Raw genomic sequence first — 15443 nt, 5'->3', positions numbered from 1 at the left:
AAAGTCCCTTATTACTATTGTATTGCTGTTAATTTCTCCCTTTAGATCAGTTAACAATTGCTTTATATATTTTGGTGCTCCTATGTTGAGAGTGTATACATTAATAAATATATCTTCTTGATGGATTGTCCCCTTTATCATTATATAATGTCCATCTTTGTCTCTTATCTTTTTTGGCTTGAAGTCTATCTTGTCTGATATAAGTATGGCTACACCCACTTTCTTTCGGTCGTCACTTGCTCAGAGTATCATCTTGCAACCCTTAACTTTGAGCCCATGTTGGTCTTTAGAGCTGAGATGGGTCCCTGGAGGCAGCATGCTATTACGTCTTGTTTTTTAATTCACCCAGCCACTCTGTCTTTTGATTGGTGAACTCATTCCATTTACATTTAGCATGATTATTCATATATAGAGACTTAATACTGCCATTTTATCTTTTGTTGTCTGGTTGCTCTATATTTTCATTATTTCTTTTTCCTTGTGTTTCTATCTACCACTTCAGTGTAGTGGTTTTCTGTGATGTGTTTCTCAGTTTCCTCTTTTTTAAAGTTTTGTGACTCTGCTCTGAATTTTTGCTTTGTGGTTACCATGAGGTTTGTATAAAATGTCTCAGAGATGAGATAGTCCTTTTTCTGCTGATATCATCTAATCATTTGCCTACGTAGGTTCCGCCCTCTTCCTTTTCCCCTTCTATGTTTTTGTTGTGACAAATCATCCCTTTTTGTACTATAAGTTTGCTAGCAAACTGAAGTGGCTACAGTTATTTTTAATGCTTCCTTTCCCTCTAACCTTTGTAATTGTTTACTAACCTATTCTGAGTTGCAATTTTCTGGTTCTGTCTATCTGTCACCTTGTTCAAAGCTTTGTATACCTCTGCCTTTCCACTTCAGTTAGGAGAGCTTCTTTCAACATTTCTAATAAGGCATGTCTAGTGGCAAAGAACTCCTTCAGCTTTTGTCTGTCTGAGAAAGCCTTTACTTCTCCTTCACATCTGAAAGATAACTTTGCTGGAGTATTTCTGGCTAACAGTTTTTAATCTTTCAGTATTTGGGATATATCATCCCACTCTCTCCTGGCCTACAGAGTTTCTGCTGAGAAATTTGCTGATAGCCTAATAGGGGTTCTCTTGTAGGTTATTGGTTTTTTCCCCTGGTTACCTTTAATATTCTTTCTTTGTCATTGACTTTTGACAGTTTCATCACCATGTGTCTTAGAGAAGGTCTTTTTTTTTTTTTCTGCTTTATCTCCCCAAACCTCCCCTGTACTCAGTTGTATATCTTAGTTGCCGGTCCTTCTAGTTGTGGGATGTGGGATGCTGCTTCAACGTGGCCTGACGAGCGGTGCCATGTCCGCGCCCAGGATCCGAACCCTGGGCCACCGCAGCAGAGCGTGTGAACTTAACCACTCAGCCATGGAACCAGCCCCCGAGAAGGTCTTTTTGAATTGAGATAATGTTCCATTAGCTTCATGGATTTGTATACCCCATTCATTCCCAAGGTTTGGGAAGTTCTCAGCTATTATTCTTTAAATAAGATCTCTGCTCTCTTCTCTTTCTGGTATACCTATTATCCTTATTTTGCCCTTTATAATGGAGTTTGATAATTCTTACAGAATTTCTACATTTTTAAAAAATCTTAAGTCTCTCTCCTCTTCTACCTGCAACATTTCTAGGTTTCTATCTTTGAGCTTGCTAGTTCTCTCTTCCACAGGGTCTGCTCTATTTTTAATGCACTCTTCATCTCATTTGAGTTTTTTAGCTCCAGAATTTTTTCTGTTTTTTTTTAGTGTATCAATCTCTTTGGTAAAGTATTCCTTCTGTTTATGCATTTTATTCCTGAGCTCACTGAACTGTCTTTCTTGTAGCTCGCTGAGTTTCTTCACAATAGGTAGTTTGATTTCTTTATCAGTTAGATCACAATCTTCCATGACCTTATGTTTGGTTTCTGGAGAATTGTTCTTTGTGACGCCACATTACTGAAGCTTTTTGTGGTGCATTCTGAGTTATTCCTCTGCTGATGCATTTGCCGTAGCAAACACGCTTCTTATTTAGGTATAGCTTTGTTTTGATTAAAACTTTTCAATCGACTAGAGATTAGAAGCCTTTCTTTCCTTTTCACTAGGTTGTGCTACAGCCCTAGTTTTTGGCTTCTCGTACCTGAGCTGCCTCTGGTTCTATTTTGAGGATATGCACATTTCACCTTCCACTGCCTCTGTTCTGGGTGTTGCTGGTACTCTCATTGTTGCTGTCTGTGCTTCTGGGGGTCACTGATGCCTTGTTTTTGCTGGTGTCACTACAGTTGCTGGTTTTGCTGTCAGGGGCGCAGGGATGGATGATGCCTCAGCCACATCCAGGATCACCTGGGTCAGAAGCTCTGCTGTGGTGGGGAAAGCGGGAAGGTGGGGAGCCACGCTCACAGGTCACGACCTGTGCTGCTGCCTATTACTCTATGGCCACAGGCACTGCTGTGGTTGAGATGTCGGAGTTTGGTGCATGCCTCCTCTGCCGTTACAAGGCTCTGAGTGGAGGCTCCACCTCCACTGCTGCTCCACTTCCCATGGCCACAGGTGCCACCACAGTTGGATGGCTGGAGTCACACATGTGCCTAGCTGCTGTCCACCATGTTCTCTGGGGCTGGGGGAGGCTGGCTCAGACAGGGATCCAGGGTCCTGGGCTCTGCCTCTGCTGTTCCCCCATTTAGCCTCCTCCATGTGTTCCAATCCACCCAGTTTCCTATGTACCAATGTGTGGATCTCTCCAATGCCCTGGCATGTTGTGCAATGCAGTGTTTGTTGGGTTATGGATGCTTTACTCACTGTAGACTAAAGGGGAGAGACAAGGGATTCTCTCACGTGCATGATGATGATGTCACTCAGAAGAGTACTTTCTTAGTTCAGAGACAATCTTCACAAACACCCAAAACATTATAAGCTTACTAATTTTTAAGATGTAGAATTCACCATTTTTAAATAACTTCCCAGTAGAATAAGTGATTTCTTAAATCTTATATATATACATGTATATATATAAAATGTGTGTGCACACGCACGCGAGCAAACACACACACACACACACACGATGTCATGAGCTATCTAAAACACTTTGCCAAAAAAGGCTACCTGGATACTTGAATAGTTTTTTTCACACTCCAAATATTGCTTAGATTAAAAAAAAGCCAAACTTTTGTTCTTGATATAATTATTTTAGGTACTTAAAAAGGTTAGACTAGACCAGGTTCACTCTTCTTCATAGATTTTTTCTTCTCTCCATCATAAAGATATAGACTTTACCATCTTCCATAACTGTTATTCTAAACTTTAATAATCATATCAAAAGCTTTTACAGTAACTATTTCTAAAGAGATAAAAGCAATGCTACCTTTATATAACACATGCCCCATTTCATGGAAATAACCTCTTATCTAAGATAGCTTCTCCCATATGTATATTCTTGTGTGCAGGGTAGAGATCACATTCCAGTTCTGACTCTTAGTCAAGTTTGGTTAGGTCTCTATGCCTTAATTTACTAGATATAAAACAGGTATTTATTCATTCAAACATTTACTGAACACTTATTTTAAGCTCAAAAATGCCATGGGTACAAGGTATGGCTAAGTTTTTTTGCCCTGGTCTTCATCTGTTTCCCTATTTTACAGGGTAGAATATCTTCTTGATAGTGACCTAGTTTTGACAACGCAGATTAGGACAAAATCTTGAAGAAAGCTAAAACAAAAAGATGGGAAGACTCTGGATTCCCAAATGGTTTCATGGAACACAGGTGTCCTACCTACCTAGACTGCTCAGACATTTATGTCTTATAACTACATTACAGCAATTACACATAAGCTGTACCCTAACTAATATATCCCTGCTTCAGGCCATCTTCAAAAAGTAGCCAGATGATCCTTTATACTATATATTATATATATATTAATTGTAGTTATATGTTATATATAATATAATTATGTATTATAATATGTTACATAATAATACATATTATTGAAAATAATTCAAATTTTCTCTCTCTCCTCTGTGCCAAACCCTGAATGGCTTCCCACCATGTTCAGTAAAATTGCCTTACGATGGGCATATGACGACAGAGATAATCTGGATCTTCTGTAACTTCCTGACTTCATCTCCAACCAGTCTGCCCACTGCAATCACAGGTGTTTCCTTGCTATTCCTCAAATACACAAAATACATTCCTGCCTTATTTGCATTTGTTCCCTGGAACACTCTTCCCTCCCAAATATCCAAATGACTCACTCCTTCAGTTCCTCCTAGTCTTGACCCAGATGTCAACTTCTCAGGCCTTTCCTGGCCACCCAATCTAAAATAGCAACTCTCTTCTGGAAAAACCTATCTCTTTCCTCCTTTAGTGTTTTCCTCAGTGCTGACCTCCATCTTATTTCTCTCCACTGAAAAGTAAGCTTTGTGAAGGCAGGAACTTCTGACCACTCTGTACACAGCTGTATCCTCACTGCCTGATACATGGTGGGCACCCAATTTAAAATGTAAGGAACAACTGGGCCGGCTCGGTGGTGCAGCGGTTAAGTGCACGTGTTCCGCTTTGGCAGCCCGGGGTTCGCCAGTTCAGATCCTGGGTGTGGACATGGCACCACTTGGCAAGCCATGCTGTGGTAGGCATCCCAAATATAAAGTAGAGGAAGATGGGCATGGATGTTAGCTCAGGCCCAGTCTTCCTCAGCAAAAAGAGGAGGATTGGCAGCAGTTAGCTCAGGGCTAATCTTCCTCAAAAAAGAAAGGAACAATTAATAAATTAACATTAAATATCCCATAAATACTATTATTATTATTCTATTTAAACCCAACCACCTTGAAGAAAGGAATTATTACATTGATATATTGAAAACAGAGACATGCATGAATGAACTTTTATGATAAAATTCCGTCACCAGTGTAAGTTCGAGGCCTGCTCACAATTTTCTTTACTCTTCCTCTCACATCCTACTGTGCTTTTTTCCTATTGTTGCTGTGTAATTTTCCTCAAATCCAGGCCTTTTATCAATTACTACCTAAGCAGAAACATACATGTACAGATCCATAAGAGTGATGCTGATAAACCTGTTCTTCATTCTCCCCAAAACCAGAAAAAGATTATTTTTATTTTTATGTTTTAGTAGAAGAAAAAATTCAAAGGAGAAGGGGCTAAAGGAAAAGGGGCAGGCAAAAGAGGAAGACAGGAAAAATTCAGAGGACTCCCAGAGTCAGAGGGGATCTGTCTGACCATCTTCTCACAAATGGCTCTTTTCCCATCATAGGGAGCAAGCGCTACTTGGCTCCAGCCGACCCTAGCTGCCCCAGCATTATCAGAAGCTTCTAAATTTCCAAGAAGAAACTGACAATTCTTTTTCCTAAAGGTGTAATCTCCTAAATTTTAGATGTTGCCAACTAGGTAAAAAACAAACAGAGAAAACCTGTGTAGTTCCGACCAAACGCATCTGCAGGGCGACTTCACTCAGAGTTTGCAGTCTCTGACTTATATTCTTATGGTACTCTGTTTATCAGACAAAGGATCTTCCATGAAACAGAAAATCCTGGCCTGTCCTCTCAAGAATGAAAGAAGTTGAAGGAAGGGCTTCCTTTCCTTTACCCAGATGACGCCTCGGAGACACTCCTTTGTGAGGAACCGTCCGCCCGACCAGAAGCCCCGAGCTTCACCCCCTCCGTGCGGTCTGCGGCTGGCTCAGAACCTGTCGCTTCAATCTGAGCCCGTGAAGCTATGGGAACCAGCTGACTTACCTGAGACTGCACAGTTCACCCTGTTCTCCTGGCCCTGGCAAAGGAGCCTAAACAGAGTCATCTGAAACGTCTGTCTGTTCAAGCAGGGCTCAGGAAGGGGCTATTTCCTAGGTCCCTAGTGGAGTAAACTGCAAACCCCAATTCAAAGAAGCCAGGGGGAACTTCAGCCAGGAACTGACTAGACACTACATGAGAAACTTATGCCCAAAGGCTCTTAGATATGACAAGGGATTTTTCTGCCACTCAAACCTGACAGTGAGTATAATCTGACAATTATCTTGTAACCTCAGGAAAAGTTATCTTACACCCAACAGAAAAAGAACGTAAATATTTCATTAATATGTTGTTTATATTGATGACATCTTGAAATAATAAAATTTTGGATATGTTGGGTTATATAAAACATTATAAAAATTAATTTTACCAGTTTATTTTGACTTCTGCAAATGTAGCTAGAAAATTTTAAATTACACATATCTCAGATATTTCTACAGGATATCTTAGTCTAGGAATACCAAGCCATCTCTTTAATTGCTGGAGTGTATAGTAACTGCCCCAGAAATAGCACTAGGTGCACAAAAACCAGGCATAGCTTCTAAGACCACAGGGATGCTCAGTCCCAATGGGTCAGCTGAGGGACTTCCAATATCCACAGAGAGAGTCCAGGCATGGATACCTGAAAAAAGATGGGAGATGCTCCTACATCATCTACACTGACCCTAAAACAATAGTTAACCCATGTGAACTCAGTCTGAATTCACAAGTGTTTCAGAGACCTAAAAGAGGATGCGGAAACATCTGAAACTAAGAAGCACAGCTCAGAGGTTTCTTAAGATGGACTGGAGACCACAGGGGATGATCAGATCCTCTCACAGAAATCAAAGAACTAACAGTCTTGACTCTTCAACTTTGGACCCAGAATAGATGCTCTGAGGATGTTCTTTCTCCTAAGGCAGAGGGTAAAGCAGCTGAACAAATTGGAGATTCCAGACACTCCTTTTGTCAACCTACAGAATAAAGGGACCACTTCTACCAATTATGGAGCCAACAGCTCCAGCTTCTAAATTCCATTCCCAAGTTAGCTGCATGGGACAAATGGGGTCAGAGCCTGTAATACTGACATTCCCAACTAAGGATGCCCAATCTTATGTATAAGTTAGGTACTACTCTACATAAGGCAAAAATCACCTATGGACCAACTTACCCTTAAAAATCCCTTAGAAAGGCTCCATGTTGGCAATCAATATATCATCTCTCAATGAGTAAAACACATTCACTTTTCCTTCCAGCTTTAAGAAAAAAATTCTGTTTCTTCAGCTGAACAGTAGCTAACATAGTAAACTAGCATTGAGGGGCCATACTGTACAAAAAATATACACATCTTCAAATGTTCACGTTCAATGCATTGAGAAGCTCATGTTATGACAGACATACAGGAACTGATACCAAATGAAGGAACATCAAATTCAAGCCAACCAGATGAGGGGCTCACACTATGACAGTATGTGGGGACTGAGACTGACATTTGGGATCTGGGACCAACAGGAGGAAGAACATTTAAAATGAACGGTTAAATAGGAATCGATAGGAACAAAGGAGGCTAACCCAATCCATTTAATACTAGCTGGTTAATTTTGGCTCCATTTTCATGGGCCTTCTTCCAATGAATAAGCAGGAAGCCCAAAAGAAGGGCATCCCTAGAAGCCTCCAGAATGCTGTTCTCACAACCTTGTCAATAATAAAAGACTTCTGAAACAGCCAAGTTCTGAGGCAAATCAAGGAGACTAGGAAGGTGGGTTCTTGGGAGAAGGTGCGCTCAGCCGTCACCTTTCCTAAGTCCCACTCACCCAGGGCTTAGCAGAACTCCGACCCACAGAGGCTCAGCCCCTTACAGCCTTTGAGCTAATCCTGACCAAGCCACACCAAAAAGGAATAAACAGGACAATCAGTGATGGCCACCTGGATTAGTCCTGCATCTCTAACCCTGCTATCTGGTGTAATTCTAGCCACCAAAGTTGGTTAGGTCTGCATCGGGTGATTCAGTCTAAACATCCAAGCTATGGTCTTATTTCTTGATTTACATTCAGTTCCCTTTTGGATTGGCTGAGGCCCTGACATCCCACCCAGCTTTGTAAGCTCCCTCTTGCAAGGGCTAAACATGCTAAGTCACTGGACTATATCCTGCTCTAAAATGGCCAAGCCACTGTCATTTGCCTTGACTCTGAAGACCACCACCAACTCAGATGGCGTTTAACCTTCTTCTTGCCTTCACAATTATCCACATGCACAAGACACTTTCATCAGTAGCATCTCTCATCTTAAAAAATGATTCACAGCAAACATGAGGTTTCAGAATCATTACAGGAGAGGGGACGTGGAAAGTAAGGAAACAGTGGTCTAGAAACTTTTGCTGCCACTCCTCACCCATCAAAACGAACTCCTGAGGCCCAGCCATGTGCCACACTGCACAAATTATAGAAATAGTTAAGAGGCGAATAGAGTACTGAATTATTCTCTTTTGGGGAGAGGGAAAGAGGGAGATCTTCTGAAGGGAAGATAATGAGAATAGCCTGATAGACAAAATATATTTTAAAAAGCTTTGTTTCCCTGTTGATACCAAATACAGACCAAACAGTAATATCAAACAGGGACCAAGACAGACACACAGAACTTCTGGGAGCACCTCCTCTCACAGTAGCGGCTCTAACCATGTTATTTCACTTAACTCTCACACACATCCGAAAGAGCTACGATTACTCCATTTTACAGGTGAGGAAGCTAAGGAGAAAAAGTTTACATAACTTATCCAAGGTCACACAATTAGGAAATAAGGGAAGAAGGACCAAAACCTCAAATGTGTCACACTCCATGGTCTGTATTTAAACTTGCATGATTCTAAAGTCCACACCTGAACTGTTACAGGAAACAGACTCAACGATCAGCCAGCCATGAGGCATATGTACCTTTACTAAAGAAAAACAAACCAGAACGCAACAACGAAACAAATTAGACTTGATAAATTAACTACATTCAATTTTCCAGGTAATTAACATTATTCTCTAATTATGAAGTCTTCAAATTTCTTATATCTCACAAACACAAAATCTGAAGTTTTAAAGGCGTTGTTCTCTTCTAATTTCCTGAAAATTTGTGTTTAAACAGTTGCCTAATAAAAGTGAAATATATTATCACTAATCTTAGAACCGACACTTAGATTAAGTAAGCACTCTTAGAACACTGTTAATTTTGGATAACTGTGACATCACAATTTCTATATGATAGAAAACCCATAGAAAAAATATTTTTTAAACATAACATAGAAAGAATGTTAGCGGGGCGAGCCCCATGGCCTGGTGGTTAAATTCATGTGCTCCACTTCAGCAGCCCAGGTTTGCAGGTTTGGATCCCAGGTGCAGACCTACACCATTCGTCAGCCATGCTGTGGCAGTGACCCACATGTAAAGTGGAGGAGGACTGGCACAGATATTAGCTCAGGGCTAATCTTCCTCAGCAAAAAACAAAAACAAAAACAAAAAAACCCATAAAAAAACAAAAAAACCACATTAGCTACTTCTGAGAGTATTTCCATGGTCGACTTATTACATGAAAATGCAGTAAAGAAAGAGAGAAAGAACTTTTATTGCTCATTATGGGATACTTAATAAAAACTACCTCTAACATTATATGGACAATAGGATTTAATTTATTAAAATCAGCTCATATAAACTCTTCAGGGACACATCTATGCTATAAAACAAACAGGCCAGAAACATAATACAGAATGCCTTTGAATATATCATGTTATTATATACATTAAAAACCCCAGAATAGCCCAAATTACCAAAAACTAGTTACTTGTTTTAACATAAAGAGAAATTTGGGAAGAACCACAGCCATCATCTTCTATCTAGTTCAGGGATCTGCCCAGCATTCCTTCAAAGATTTTTGTCTTACTGATTATCTCAACAGAGAACAATGCTCAGAACCAGAACAAAAAGAATCAGGATCCTCTCTGAAAACTATTCTTAGAAACAATGTTTTCTTAACAGCCTATGCTTTCTTGTTTTCTTTAGTCTACCAGTAACTCTGATGTCAGACAGACCTGGATTCTAATTAAGACTTGCTAAACCTGTTTTCTCAAATGGAAATAATATTTATAATTCGTAGGTCAAAAGGTAAGGCATAAAAAGATAATATACACAAATATATACAAAGCACTAAACATGGTACTTGGTGCATGGTACTCAATAAACAGCTGACAATATGACTTTATTTTATCTCAACTTTTAAACATGATTTCATTCAAGGAAATGTCTATTCAAAATAACGCAACTCATCTAAATAGGCTATTACTATAAGGTTCAATTACATGGCTTGAAAATATTTTCATTTATAGGCCACCGGACCTTAAACGGAGAAGAGTTGGCTTCCAAGTAAGATCTTCGCAGGTGTTGGGAAAACCAGGGAAAAAACAAGGCAGTGAATGTTTCAACTCTATTCAAAGAATTTTTCTACTGATTTCACTCTTTACAGACATTTCTCTGGCTCTCCCTGCACAGAGGACTATTTCAGAACTCTTCTACCACAATGGGGCCCTCTGCAAGCATTATACATTACTATACTTATTATGATATATATTATACTTACTATATTTAACACAAAAGTTATTAATTTTACAGAACACGACTGGTGACAGCCTTCATTCTAACCTTATCTGCCTGAGGAAAACAATTTTCAGTCTTAAAGTAAACCTGAGTAAGAACGAGGATGGTTTTAAAATCTGGGTTTCTCAATTCCAGAAGACAAAAGTGATGGCAAGAGGAACACAGGCTTCCAAGGTCTGAGAGCGTGACTGCCAGTGAGCCCTGACCTTGCTGCTTCGACATTTACAGCTAGCGGCATTTCCAAGTGAAGCCCACGACGCTGGCAACCTGAAGACATCAAAGAGCGGACGTCAAGATACCACTGCTCTAAAAACAATCACGAATGAAGCGGCTGCATCCTATTCGGCAACTGCCAGGGGATTTCAAAGAAGGAATACTTCTAGTTCAGATTATATGAAGAACCGGAGCAAAAGGGGATTTCATAAAACTTAACAGAAATGTTCCACAATACTATCAATAATAGACTTTTATATTGACAACATAATTTAGAAATACTTTCTATATTATGGACGGTCTGAAGAGACCTAGACCCATCAAAGGAAAAATACGATGACGTCCTCAGAATGCATTCTTGGTTGAGAGAGAGTTCAGAAAGATGGCCTCATCGAAGCAAGAATCACCTAAGGGGTTATTCAAGTCGAGAGATGTCTTAATGGTATAATATGCCTAATACCTTTATATTCCTGCTAAGAAAAAAGAGGCTAATTTTTATTAAATTTAGCATATTATTGACAACTAAGTATGCACCTGTTGAAAAAAGACCATCTTCAAAAATAAAATGTTGAAACCCACTGTGGAGGTATTTCACTCTATTCCTTCTGAAAACTCTAGACCTGCCCAGCACCCTGTGCCATACATACAACTTTTCTAAAAACCACTGGGTCCATTACAAATGCTTTTTTTCTATATCCCCACTCTGCTTCTTATTCTTATTCATTTCTAAACTTTCTTCCTGACAAACAACTCAAGAAAAAAAGCCAAAACACTACTCACTTCAAATCTTTACGCTCCCATCTCCATCCATTTATTTAAATACGCACACGTACATATCACAAAACTCGCTTTTAGGCAGCTTTTCCTCAACACCTAGAATCAAGGCAAAGGGGACCCTTGCCCTTTCTAATCCCTAAACAACCCCCCACTCCTGAGCATCTGTATCTACGGCAAACAAAGCTAAAATGTAAGACAACAGAAACTTACGAAGGTAACCAAAGATATACATGTAACTCTTACAGCTCCTTCCAGTCTCGAATCCTGGCCAACAAAGGGCACGTCTGTTCTGTACACCGAATGCTGCAGCGTCTCTTGCACCGTACATAAACATTAACTAACCCAAGCTGATCCTCAATTCACAGCATTCTACTAGACTTTTCACAGAACTCTGCATTTAAAAAAAAAAAATCTAAATTCCAGTTTGAACTGGGATTTAAGCATTCAATTATATTGTTACTATATAGTCTAAAACAGACAGATATTAAGTATTTACATAGCAACTTTTGTCTGTGGTGGCTCTAAGCATGTTTTAATTGCTAAGGTTTACTTTGCTATTGAAAGATTACTGGGTGGCCACCTTTTTAACCCGCATATTACAGGTAGAGACACCAAGGTATAGAGGTTAAGTGGCTTCTACAAACTAATGTCATGAGTCATCATAAGAGTTTAGATCTAACGACTTCTACTCCTGTGCCTGCTGTTCACCATGAATCTTTACATTAATTTCTAAGAGCACAGAAGGAACTCACTAAAAATACCAACAAGAATTTGTGGGCATTTACTTTTTAATTAATAGTTACTTAAAAAGACTTGCCTTTGAAAGGTGGGAAAGTTTCCTTCAAAAGCTGCAGTTATCTCTATTTGCATTGTAAAAATCATTTTTAAAAAATCTTAAAAGCTGAGGAGTTCATCACCTCCTACCATACACAATAATTGCTAGTTCTTCCAAAAAAGGTGTGTGTTTAATGACACCAGATCCTAAACTGTCTCTCCTTCTACTTTTACCTCCAGTAACACTTTGAATAGGAAACAACACTTTTTTGCCTTGGTGTTTCCCTTATGTACAACAGATACAAAAAAACTCAATTCCTACCTGACACAGACAATGTAAAGAAGAATTTACTGTTTGTGGACTGCTTTGAGATTCCAGAATGAAACACATAATCCAGGCGATCTTCAACCCTAGAATAAAGGCAAACTTCACTGAAAGTAATAGTTTCAGCAGATGCCTTCAAAATAAGATACTATACCATTATTCATACAGAGATGTTTTATGTAAGCCAAATCTTGACCACAACAAAATGGGAGGAAAAACTTCCAAAACTGTTTAGAAAGTTCTTCTGTCCAATTCAAAAATTTAATACTTCTGTTTCACATATCTGTCGTTCATTAAGCACGATAATTCTACTAAGTTAGTAGAAACTGTATGCACTTATTAACGAGAACAGAGACCCTCAAGAAAATGATGCAATCAACTGCAATTGTAAATATACAAAACATCAAGTTAATAATGAATTTTGTAAAATAAAATTTGTTAAATTTCATTTAAGGTTAGTTCTTGGACACCCATATTTTCCGGAGGACAACAAAATTTCCAAGTTTTAACCTTATGTTCGTAGGTCAGCCTTTAATAAATCTTAACCCTTAATACTTTCATCAAGTCTGTACTCAAGTTGCTTCTCCCGGCGTGTCACGTAAACACAATTCTTAAAAATTAAAGCTTCAATCAGTAAGGGTACCAGGTTTATTACCACTGTCACTCTTTTGATGATATTTCCAATCAGGGAAGAAAGAAGATGAGGTTTATTAAACTGGAAGCTAAACTAAGAATACTGGGTGGATACCTAGCTTAGGCAGAAAGCAGAAGAGACTGGAACTCTTCAGGGATTTAATAAAATGTCAAACGGACTGAAGTCAAGTGGCTCGATCTATGCATATAGAAAGAACGGTTTTAGAGAAAAACAAAACAAGATCAGATACAAGAAATGGGATGAGGATGCAAAAGGACGAGAGGACAGGGCCATCAGCCGGAAAGCGACGAGGCGGGGGACCAAGAGAGGCAGGAGGCCTCCGAGGGCAAGGTGGGGCGCAGGAGGAACTCCAGCGCAAAGCGATGCTGAAGCGCACACACCAGAAACCAACAAAAGAACCAAGACGAAGGACCCAAGGACGAAAACGAGAAGGAACGACGGCCAAGAAGAGGTGACAGAGGCCAGGGCGAGAACCGGGGGCCGAGGTCGGGGCGTCGGGAGGGACCAGCGGGGATGCTCCGTGCGGGAAGCCGCGCAGGGTGAGGGGCCGCGGCGGGCGCGGGGCACGTGGGGCGCGGGAGGGCGGCCGCAGCGCTCCGGGAGGGGCCGGGCCGGGTCGGGCGGGGATGCAGCCCGGGCCGCGGGCGCGAGGGCGGGGCGGGCTGCGGGAGCCCGGGTCGCACCAGGGGCGCCGACAGCCCTGCCGCCGACCCCCATGGGCGGGGCCGGGTTCGGGCGCCGACGGGGCAGCGGGCGTGCGCGGCGAGGAGGCGGCGGCCGCTTCCTGCGCCCGTGGGAACGGGGACGAGGGGGGCGCGGGGGGCGCGAGCCGGGGACGCAGGGGACAGCGGGCTCACCTCTCCCCGGCGCGGCCCCGTCCGCCGCCTGTAGGGCGCGGGCGCCCGCGGTCCTGCTGGAAGAAGACGGCCCGGCCCGGCTCAGCACCATCCCGCCGCGGCCGCTCACATAGCCATCGGGCGCCCGCACCCGCCGCCGCCGCCGCCGCCGCCGCCGCGGAGCCGCTCGTCACCGCCGCTCGGCGCCCGGCCCAGCGCGCCCGCGAGCATGCGCAGTGCGCCCACCGGCGCCGGGCCGGCCGCGCTACCTGCGCTCCTCAGGTCCCGCGGCCCCGCCCCCGCGCCTGTCCCCTCCCCTCTCGCGGCCGGGCCCCGCCTCCGGGCCCGGCGCCCCGCCCCTCGGCCTCTTCAGAGCCCCTCAGCCGCCGCTCCGGCCCCAGCGCCGACCGAGATTTCCAGGGGTTTGTCCGCCCGGTCGGGCTCGCGCCCCAAGTTCCCGCGAGAACGGGAGGTTTGCGTCAATCCCGAGCGCGAGCCCGGTGGGAGCGCCCGCTGCGGGTTAGGGAGCCGGCCGGCTGCGCGGTCGGCGCCGAGCTAGGGCGCCCGAAGAGGGCCAAAAGAGCGCGCGCTGAGCCCTCTCCGGCCGCCGCCGGCCCGCGCGCGCCTCAGAACGGGAGCGAGGGTGCTGTGCGTCGGCGCCGGCCCCGCCGCCCGCGCACGGGGGTCGCGGGTCTGGAGAGATGCTGCTCTGGCTCCCGCTCGGTTCCCGACGCCCAGACACGCGAGGACGGGCGGCCCGGTGGCGTCCTGCGCGCTCGGATTCCGGGAGCAGGAGCCCGCGCTCGGGACGGCCGTGGGGGACGGCGGTGCGGCGACGTGCCCCGCTCACCCCGGGTCCTGGCGCTGACCGGCGGCACGTCTGGTGGTGCGCAGAGCTCAGCGCGTTGCTCGAGCGCAGTCAGCGGAGGAAGGAGACGCGGCTGCGGCGTGTGCGTCCAAGGGCATTGGGACGCGGACGGCGGTGATGCTTGTACGACACGAGTGCGCTTATGGCCCCGAACTGTGCTCCTAAAAATGGTTAAAATGGTAGATTTTATGTGATGTATGTTTTACCACAATAAAAATGATTTGGAAAGAAACAGCTTTGTGCACTCATTTGGAAGTAGTGGCGATGCCTTGTAGTTTAGGCCATTTAGGGAGCAGGTTTTGAATATAACTTAGCCTTTGCTTTTTCTTCTCCTTAGTCTGTATTTTTAACGTGATTCTAAGTGCCATGTTGTCCTATGATAACCAGTCTATTGGCATTTGCATGAATGGCTTGCTTTCTTGGTTCGTAATAGCCCAAAACCATTTTACTATCCTTTCCTGTAAGGGCCTTTATTGTTTTTTTTGTAATTTGAATTGTAAAATTGAAAGCCTTTTTCTATTCTTTTAGTTCTGTGTCTCTTGGGAAAATATACAAAATATCCAATTCAAAT

General features: G+C 43.0%; 1 protein-coding gene across 25 annotated transcripts in view; it reads right to left on the bottom strand.

The window, feature by feature from the left end:
- FAM135A (family with sequence similarity 135 member A) overlaps positions 1 to 14284 on the bottom strand; it is a 112525-nt gene extending 98241 nt beyond the window's left edge. For 5 of the 25 annotated variants that reach the window (XM_070584849.1, XM_070584860.1, XM_070584872.1 and 2 more), the window contains exons 1-2: positions 14026 to 14242; positions 12511 to 12599 (exon numbers count right to left, since the gene is read on the bottom strand). The gene's annotated coding sequence lies outside the window, so the exon portion shown is untranslated. Of the gene's footprint in view, positions 1 to 12510; positions 12600 to 14025 lie in introns of all 25 variants that reach the window. The other 20 variants (XR_011529839.1, XM_070584848.1, XM_070584861.1 and 17 more) reach the window with 11 other exon arrangements.
- Positions 14285 to 15443: the final 1159 nt, after the last annotated feature.

Source organism: Equus przewalskii, chromosome 19, assembly GCF_037783145.1.
Source record: "Equus przewalskii isolate Varuska chromosome 19, EquPr2, whole genome shotgun sequence".
NCBI lineage: Eukaryota > Metazoa > Chordata > Mammalia > Perissodactyla > Equidae > Equus > Equus przewalskii.
This window is presented reverse-complemented; position numbering and strand designations above follow the sequence as displayed.